Genomic DNA, 9,707 nt, shown 5'->3' with positions numbered 1-9,707 from the left:
AGGTCTGCCCTCATGTTCTCGATACAACGGAAGCGTAGTCAGTGTCCTCACCCCAGTCATTGGAAACTCTGCCGCAACGTCCGTCGTGTTCTCGATACAACGGAAGCCTTTTGTCCTCACCTCAGTCATTGGAAACTCTGCTGAATTCCGCTTGTTCGCACCTCTTCTAGGAACCCATCCCTGATACTACACCGACAGGAACTATTGCTTGTGGTGGTCATGGGAGTATGTCCGATTCTCCCAAGAATTATTAACAGCCGTTCCATTCCCTTTGATGTCACTGCCCTCTAAGCGTATTGTCTGCGACATGCTACACGACAAGTACACCGAAAATAATAATCGACGGACTCATTTCAATGCCATATGGGTTTGTCGCCTTGTACGACCATTTTCAATTACCTCGTTATATAGGCAGTCGTACTCCAGCTGAGGAGGACAACTGTTGTCTGTTTAAAATTGCTTGATCCAATCCTCCCATGTGTAATTTTACTCCTTCCGTCAAACTTTAACATTGATCAGCGTGTCAGTCACTGTTTTTTTTTTATAATAGCAACCCGCTTCAGAGTTTAAAGCTTCTCATTAACTCCAAAAAAAAGACAGGAGTACTTTCCCCAAAGATTAAAGCAGTTCCAACAACAGCTGCTGTGTCCGCATTAATTATTAATGACACCGTCTGAAGGTGTCTTTGTTTCTACCCGATCCCAATCAGCTCTGACAGCCCACCCCTTCGCCTCCCTTCCTGGCAACTCTCCCTGCTTGTCTAATGACGATATCCGGGTAGCCACAAGCCCGGGTATTCAATTACCCCCACCCCACCCTTTCCATCCTCTATTTTAACCAGCAGTCGTTGATTAGAAGGCGGGTGCGATGTCTTTGTTTACCCAACAGGCACCCGATTAGCCTTAACTATTTTGATTATTGACGGAATTCCTTATTTTGTTAAGTGGTAGTATGTATATACAATTTAATTTATGCAGTTGAAGGTAAATAACACCATAAGTATGAGAGTAAAGCACATCGTTTTCACTAGCGTCATGAAAACAAATGCCATGTTATAACTCTTTATATAAGACCATAATTGTAAAATATTGGAGTGCTAAGAATAAGCAAACAATTAAACAAAACAAACAAACAAACAAACAAACAAACAAACAACAAACACATAGTCAGTCAACACATTTTTTTTTAAATGCAAGTGCCGGAGAAAAGATTATTTGCGTCTGAAAAACATGCACAAGCTTGAATTTTTACCAAAAATACTTGAAACAAACAGTATAATTATATCTGAGCCATTCAAGGGCCTGTGTTGTAGGCCGACAGTGACAAAGACTTTATAACACACTCTGTGTCGCACGTGCAGACATTGTCAACTAAAGGGAGTCGCACTGTCACAGGTAGAGTCTACTGAAGTGGTGTGTGCACGATGACACACTCCCTCTAACCACTACCGTTGGTTTAAACAAGATTTTATTCAATTTTTATCATGACACAAACAATAGCATGTAGGATTTCTAACTTAAGCACATCTAGAAAGTGCTTATTTTAAGCAATCCTAGTGAAAACATAACAGTGGTAAGCACGATGGCTGACTCAATGGAAATACTCAACTACCGTTATGGTCTCAGCACCATGACTAACTATATCGTGTTTGATGTTGAAGTCACAGATGGTTGAACCAGCGTCGCAAGACGGAGCCGTTGTATCTTTGGCGACACCCCTACTTTGGGATCTTTGTTTACAAGCGATCAATTAAAGGAATTTTCTCCAAGGAATTTTAGTATTATTATTGCAAAGTTTTAGTAAAATCCTAAAAACAACCGACCGACAGAGGTTAAAACGCACGCACAACTAGGGTTCTGATCATGACGCGATTGACAAATTATTGGTAATGGCGTTTTTGTAACAAAAAATAAAAACTTTTTTCTTGTCAGATAGACTTAGTTATACTTCAAGGGGTATTATTACAAAGGTATAATGAAAGCCTCCAAACTACCGTCCGAGATGCTTTGTGCATGCAGAACTAGGGTTCTGATCATGACGCGATTGACAAATTATTGGTCATTGCGTTTTTGTAAAAGAACACAACTTTTTTCTTGTCAGATAGACTTATACTTCAAGGGGTATTATTACAAAGGTATAATGAAAACCTCCAAGCTACCGTCCGAGATGCTTTGTGCACGCAGAACTAGGGTTCTGATCATGACGCGATTGACAAATTATTGGTCATTGCGTTTTTGTAAAAGAACACAACTTTTTTCTTGTTAGATAGAATTATACTTCAAGGGGTATTATCACAAAGGTATAATGAAAGACTCCAAGCTTCCGAGATTTGGAAAATAATATTGTACCTATGCCGACGACTATCTTTTAACATTTTTTTTAAATAAAACCAAATTCAGTTTTAATTATTCTGCTGCCTGTCTTTTACACCAGCAATGACAAAGACCTCAACACACGCTGTGCAGCACGTGCAAAGGCTTTCAACACACGCTGTGCAGCACGTGCAAAGGCTTTCAACTAAAAGTGGGGCACACTGTCACAGGTTAAGTCCCCGGAAGTGGTGTGTGGACAATGACACACGCACTCACAACCACTCCCGTTATGGTCTCATCACCGTCGCTTCTGACTACATACAGTCTGTGTTACTAAGGCCCCTATTTTGGGTAAAACTGCTGGCATTAGAAGCCTTTGTTCTTGTAGCAGTTGGATAGAATTATACTTTAAGGGGTATTATTACAAAGGTATAATGAAAGCCTCCAAGCTACCGTCCGAGATTTGGAAATTTGTACCAATGCCGACGACTATTTTTTTTAAATGTTTGATAAACAAAATCAGTTTTAATTATTCTGGTGCCTGTCTTTTACATCAGCCGCAGTGACAAAGACTTCAACACACGCTGTGCCGCACGAGCAGATAAAGTGGGGCGCACTGTCACAGGTATGGTGAAGTGGTGTGTGAACAATAACACTCCCTCACTACTGTTATGGTCTCGGCACCCTCGCTTCTGACTCTGGGTTCTTTGATGTTGTTGGGGTCACAGATGGCTCAAGTCGCTAAAGCAGTGTTCAGTTCAAGACACAGCCACCATGTTACAATCTTTGTTTTCGTAATGGTCGGATGGATTTAATTCAAGTTCTATAATTACAAAGATGTTACGAAAACCTACAAACAAGTGGGGTGCATTGTGACAGGTAGAATAGTTCACTAAATTAGAAGCAGGACTCTAATCATGACGCTGTTGTGATTGTTATTTTGGCAATACCGCCGGTGTTAAAAGTATACTATGTTCTTGTCGCAAACTACAGTGTGATCAAGGTAATCGCAATTGTGCAAAACAATGAATGATGACTAGCGCCCGGCAAGGTAATTGTCCTATGACGTCATCAGCATCAGTTATTTTCTGATTTTTATATTTCAGTGTTCTATATTATTTTAATATCTGCAATTGGTATTAATTTTAAAAGGTGTTTATAGAAGGACGAAGAACGCCACAATGCCTGCATCGCCGTCAGAATCAGAAGTCTTTGAAGTTACGATGAAAGCCGCACCGATGATTGAAGTATTGTCACTAGAATTACTGCGCCTCTAGTAACCGCCATACTAATAACGGGGCGACGCCATGCTAATTAGTTAGGTACTGCTCGATGCTAGTTCGGGTGTCGCTCCCATTGTCGGCAGGTTTTGATGTTATTATGGAGATCACAGATGTCTGGTACCCGGGTATTTGCAGCACCGGTGCTGCTGCTGCGGTCTTTGATGTTGTGGAGTTCCCGGGTGGTTGATTCTGTAGTTACAAAGACAGGATGGGTACCGTTATATTTCCAGCACCGCTGCTAGCGCTGTAGCTGACGTCTTTGAAGTTGTAGAGGTCAAAGACAGTTGAATTCTGTCATCAGAGACAGAATGAGTTTAGTTATATTTCTGGAACAGCTTCTACTAGAGAAGTTTTTAAAGTCGTGAAGGTAATTTAAAGACAGTTGGATTCTTCCCGCAGAGACAGGAGGAGTACCGTTGTATTCAGTCTGGCACGGCTTCTGCTGGTGAAGTCTTTGAAGTTGTAAGGGTCAGAGGTGGTCCTCACATATAGTGTGAGTACCGGTCTATTTTTGGTACCGCCACTGCAGCTGAAGTCTTTGATGTCTGGGAGGTCACAGACTGTTGAACCCTAATCACCGCAGATACAGGACGGGAAGCGTTATGTTTTACCATCTTTGCTGCTGGTCAGGTCGTTGAAGTTTGGGACTTCACAGGCAGTGATACCCCGAGTGAAGCTGATATAAACTTTGCCAAAATATTTTTGCGACACATTTCCCACTCAAATTAATGCACTTATTCCCGTGTCCTTTCATTCAAACTTTCTATGCCAGTTAAGACCGTTCACTTGACTATCTGGATCACCTTTTGGATTAAAGATTCCTTTTACAGGGATCACGTGACCGCCGCTCAAATAAGGGTTGCGTGAGTGCGTGCGTGTGTGCGTGCGTGCGTGCTTACACGTGCTTGCGTGCGTGTGTGTGTGGAGAGAGAGAGAGAGAGAGAGAGAGAGAGAGAGAGAGAGAGAGAGAGAGAGGGAGAGAGAGAGAGAGAGAGAATGCTTTGCTACATCTATTGCTGTCACTGTTAATAAATTATCAGCCGAAGCGATCAGTTGACATAACGTAATTTCGTGTTCAAAGATATAGTTAAATCAGTATTTCCAAACAAAGGTGTTTTGCAATCCAGAGCGTGCGTTGGCAGACTATTGAATAAAGTGGTTCTATGTTCTTTACATTTTGGACAATGTAACAAAAAGTGTTCAGCGTCTTCCGGGCGTACTCCACACGTGCATTCTAAATTATCAGAGAGGTTTCGGTTAACAAGGTCTTGTTGCAAATCGCTCATATTTAATCTCAACCTGCTGTGAAATACCTGTGCCTTACGGTTGCCTAAATAATAATACTGTGGAACAACAACATCTCCAATGGTCAAAAATCTTATGTTCCTTTTAATATGTATTCATTGATCTCTTTGCTAATTCAAAAGTAACTGTCATTTATTTATTCATTCATCAAATCATTTATCTAGTAAATTATTTCAGTATTCGTTTATTGATGTATTCATGCATCCCTTTAATTTATGTATTCATCTACACTATCTTTAAGAGAGGTATAACGCGTTTTCCTGTGTCACTTTAAATTATCCTTATGTTCGCTATCGATTCATTTCACAGACTGACGAACAAAACAGAAACTGTGATCCAGAAAGCGGATATTGGACCGAGACAGATCCTCTGGAAAGCTGACTTGAATGTTGATCCGTCATAATAATTTATTGATGATCGACAGATGCTTATTTCACACGGGCACTTACACTTTCAGCTCAACACGTGTTTGACTGTTGTGCACGCATACCCTCCCTCCCTTCCCTTACCCCTCCCTCCCCTTACCCCTCCCCGGCCTCCCGTTTTTGTTCAAACTTCCCAATACTAAAAGCGTCAACTGTTCACGCTTGACTGATCATGCATGGTCACACAAAGGCCAAACGTGCGTGACCTCTCTGCCATATTTGGAAGGCACGTGCGGACAGGGTCGCGGCGCATGCGTAGTGGGAACAAAGAACGAACACTCTCGTCTGTTCACACGCACACAGAGGGAATAAAGACACGGAGCTTTTGTGAGAGTTTCAGGTGACAAGTTTGGGGTGCGCCAGTAACCGATTGTTCCCTCAGTAGGCTACTTCTGCGAAAACCATAAAATGTGCACTTGAATGACAGAAAAAAATGGCGTTGTTTGAAAGAGGGCAGGGTGTGGCCGAGTGAACGTGTGAAGGATAAACGATGATTTTTTTTTTACCTGACATTTTTATGTGTGGATTTCATCGAGATCGTAATGTTCTGAAACACACAATGTCACACACACACAAGGACGCATCGAGCTTGCACACACACACACACACACACACCGTCGTCACACTGACAAACACACACACACACGTCACACACACGCACACACACACACACACACACACACACACACACACACACACACACAAGGCAGAGCAGCAGCAAACGCCGAACACACCCGTGTAAATTAAATTGTAACGTGTCCACTTCACTGGTTCTCCAACACAAAGGAAATCAACCCTAGCGGTTCATATGAGGTTCAGATTAACCATGCTTCGTTAGCGACACACTGTTTTCTTTGATGTTTTGTATTTCCCTATCAAATATTGGCTTTTCTTTACCTATGGCAAGATACTTTTCGCTCCAGCACCGAAAACACATTTAACAACGTGAACATTAGTGTATGATGTGTGCTCAAAGATGGAAAGCGGACACATTTCGTATTATTTTTTTAGTCAGTTTCAGAAAAGGGCACCACATTAAGTTGATCATTGAGTTTCATGTGAAACTCATGTTGAGTTCAGACTGATTTTATGACACCTGAAGAGAGAAGGATATATCTTGAAACGCAGGCCACCTTATAGTGAACTACCTTGTTACTTATACTATTAACTGTCCCATTGCTTTTGCAACAGACTCTGGAAGAGGTGTGGAACCACAGACCCCCAAAGCACAGGAGCTAATTGTATCAATGCGCCGGTCGATTATTCTTGTTCTCCTTTATCCTAACTGTAGTGTTACCGCTACTCTTAAGGGTAGTAGTGACACTACAAGTAAGGTTAAGAGTATAGATCTAACACTACGTTCAGTATAAAGGAGTACTAATAATAATCGATCGGCGCTTTGATACAAGCTCCTGTGCCCCAAAGTAAGAGTTCCAAAGATAAGCACCCTGCCCTTGTTTACATGAGAGTTTCTTCCAATGTGTGCTCCGCTGCTGGCCTGTCGTACATATACGAGTACCACGTGTATACATGTCATCGCGAGTTGACAGATCTATGGCATCTGTTGCCACACTTTTACTTTTGGAATTTATGAGAACAACATTGTTTTTAAACATTCTACGAGACAGTTACATCCAATGTGTGCGCAGCTGTTGCCGGCTGGTGACACATGTGAGTAACATCGTTACGTCGTAACAGCGTAACGTCGTAACGTAGTAACGTCGCCATGCAATCATTGCAGGACCTGTGTCATCACATTTGACAAACAGTTACCATATACTACAACTGGGTGGGAGCCACCCGCAACGACTGGGTGGGAGCCACCCGCAACAACTGGATGGGAGCCACCCGCAACAACTGGATGGGAGCCACCCGCAACAACTGGATGGGAGCCACCCGCAACAACTGGATGGGAGCCACCCGCAACGACTGGGTGGGAGCCACCCGCAACGACTGGGTGGGAGCCACCCGCAACAACTGGGTGGGAGCCACCCGCTACAACTGGATGGGAGCCACCCGCAACAACTGGATGGGAGCCACCCGCTACAACTGGGTGGGAGCCACCCGCTACAACTGGATGGGAGCCACCCGCTACAACTGGGTGGGAGCCACCCGCTACAACTGGATGGGAGCCACCCGCTACAACTGGGTGGGAGCCACCCGCTACAACTGGGTGGGAGCCACCCGCTACAACTGGATGGGAGCCACCCGCTACAACTGGATGGGAGCCACCCGCAACAACTGGGTGGGAGCCACCCGCAGTGTTGGATTGGATGACATTGACATTTGTTGTGTTTTTCAACGAATCAGACCCCGCGGTTTGTTCTTACCCGTTTGGGTTGCACATGCATGTTCGCTTCGTGCAGCTCCGCCCTGGTTCTTCATTGACTGACCAGCGTTCTCACCAGAGACTTAGAATATTGTATAAGGCCAAACAAAAATATGTGTTGGTTTAGAGTCACGTGACCAAAAAGTAGGTCGGCTTTTTATTTTTTAAATTTTTTCTTCTTCAAATTTAGTCGATTTTTAAGGAGGTTACTTCCCTTAGTCTCTGTATGGTTCGCAAAATGTGCCAAACGTGGTGTTTGTTTTGAGAAATGTAAAAAAAGTTTTAGACTCGGCGGAAAAAAATAGGGTCGGTCGGTTTACCCTAAACCAACATGTATTTGTATTTGGTCTAAGTTGATTATCTGTATCATAAGTGTTTGTCTGTCTTTCCCAATTTGGTCAAACCTGTCAATGATTTTTTTTTAATACAATAAACGTTCCAATAACTTACCATTCTTTTGTTTTTTATTCTGGTTCTGTTATTATTCTGGTTCTGTTATTAATCTGGTTCTGTTATTAATCTGGTTCTGTTATTATTCTGGTTCTGTTATTATTCTGGTTCTGTTATTAATCTGGTTCTGTTATTATTCTGGTTCTGTTATTAATCTGGTTCTGTTATTATTCTGGTTCTGTTATTATTCTGGTTCTGTTATTAATCTGGTTCTGTTATTATTCTGGTTCTGTTATTATTCTGGTTCTGTTATTAATCTGGTTCTGTTATTATTCTGGTTCTGTTATTATTCTGGTTGGTTTAAACAAAACTTTATTCAATTTTAATCATGACAAGAACAATGCATGGATGATTACATACTCAAGCATATAATGCTTATTTTAAGCAATCATAATAATTACAAAATAAAGGTTAGCATGATGGCGGAATAAGTACATTAGCTCCTTTCAGGAAACGAAAAACAAAACAAAAGACAAAACAGATACACAAACAAGCAGAAAATGGGAAGGGGTTGGTGATACAGGAGGTGGGGAAAGGGCAGCTAGCTAGTAGCTAGCTTAAGGGAAGAAGAAGAAGAAGAAGAAGACTTGGAGCGCCAATATTTGAGGGGATTTTTTCAATTGTAATAAGTGCACATATGACACTCGCACAAAGTTAATGCATATTGTGATCAGAGGAAAAGTCACTACATTGCGCATAAATCGAGACATAATTGATAAGTCGGAAAACAACAAAAGAACATGAGAGAGGTTATGGGGAAAAATTTGTCAGGCAGCATGTCGCATGACAGTGTCTAATAAATGTAATGAATGAAGTATAGAGGCTCATTTACGGAACCTGCCCGTCTGTCTAATATAGTCCTGTACAGTTATGAATATGGTCTGGTTGACATTTCGTGAATATTGCGGGATGCCTTTCAATAATATTTCGATATACTTATAATCATTTGTCAAATTATCAATGGACAATAATCTTATATCTCTATACAAGGGACAATGCAATAAGTAATGTTCAGCAGTCTCGCTGGGATAACCACACTCGCATTGAGAGCAATCCTTAAGGTGCCGCTTACATAAATCAAAATTCAAATCACTCATACCAATACGCAATCTGCAATGATGTACTTGTTCAAATCTTTCTCCAAAATAATAATGGCATGGTACTTTAAAATCAGCATTTAACAAATAATTTTTGAACTCGCTCAAGGAGGTGGTCATTTTAACGTTATCTGGTAAGGTGTTCCATAGTACAGTCGTTTTGGGGATAAAAGAGTTGCGAAATAATTCGGTTCTATGAGGAGGCACATATCTTTCTAATGGTCTTCGTCTATGATACGGATTAATGTCAACTACAAGAGGGGGCAATACATTTACTAAGTACTGGGGGCATTTGTTATGTATCATCTTATGAAAAACAATTAATTTATGTCTTTTCCTTCGTTCTTCAAGGCTACATAGCCCACTTTCCTCATACAGCTTTGCATGGCTAGTGCCCTTAACTCCACCTATTATAATTCGTAGGGCTTCTAAGTGTAATTTTTCTAATGCATCTGCCATTATCTTAGTGCAATTATCCCAAACAACATCTGCATAGTCGAAATGGG

This window comes from Littorina saxatilis, linkage group LG5 (genome assembly GCF_037325665.1).
Source record: "Littorina saxatilis isolate snail1 linkage group LG5, US_GU_Lsax_2.0, whole genome shotgun sequence".
Classification (NCBI taxonomy): domain Eukaryota; kingdom Metazoa; phylum Mollusca; class Gastropoda; order Littorinimorpha; family Littorinidae; genus Littorina; species Littorina saxatilis.
The sequence above is the reverse complement of the archived record's forward strand: the minus strand, read 5'-3'. Positions refer to the sequence as shown.